A 701-nucleotide genomic window follows, 5' to 3' on the forward strand; every position below is an offset into this window, starting at 1 on the left:
GTACACAAGTAGCTCCCTCTCTCAGGGCAAGGAGTATCGCGACGCTTCGACAGTCAGGCGTCGAGCAATACTCCTTGCTCGCACCAGCTTTATCTGGGGCTCCACTTCAGCTCAGCGGTCCGGCGGACTGGGGACTGGGGCTAGGCGACAGATACTTCAGATGCTTACTAGATGGCTGATTCACCCCGCGCACTTCCGCAGTTATGCTGGTCAGGTTCGATCGGCAAGCCGACACACACACACGCTTGCGTGCCTTACAAGATAACTAACGCCTATTAGATAGGCCACTCAGCGCACAGGCATCCTTGGCTGGTGGCCTACCTTGAACCCGGCAGGGGTCGGGGCAAGCTCGCGAAGGGAAACGGTGGAGGATACTGTCCGCAAGATAGATTGGGATGCCCGCAACGCACCACGACCTCACGCTGTGCGTAAAAACTTTAAAGTCGTCAGTACGTTTATGCTCGTGCAAAATGAAGAATATCGAGGACAACTATTACTACTGAGTCCTCTTCTTGTTTGTGCCTTACCAGTGGAGTACCGCTTAAATCGTCCCACTTTACAGTTCGCGGCGCTTCCGTGAAAAAAAAAACAAGAAAAAGGAAAAGAAAATTACCACCTATCGAGCCGCGGAGTCCTGACCTCACGATCACGGCAAGGCCCTTCAAAGGCAGCGCGCGGCCAGACAAATAGTGCAGACGCTA

This window comes from Frankliniella occidentalis, unplaced genomic scaffold (genome assembly GCF_000697945.3).
Source record: "Frankliniella occidentalis isolate FOCC.00 unplaced genomic scaffold, Focc_3.1 Scaffold81, whole genome shotgun sequence".
NCBI lineage: Eukaryota > Metazoa > Arthropoda > Insecta > Thysanoptera > Thripidae > Frankliniella > Frankliniella occidentalis.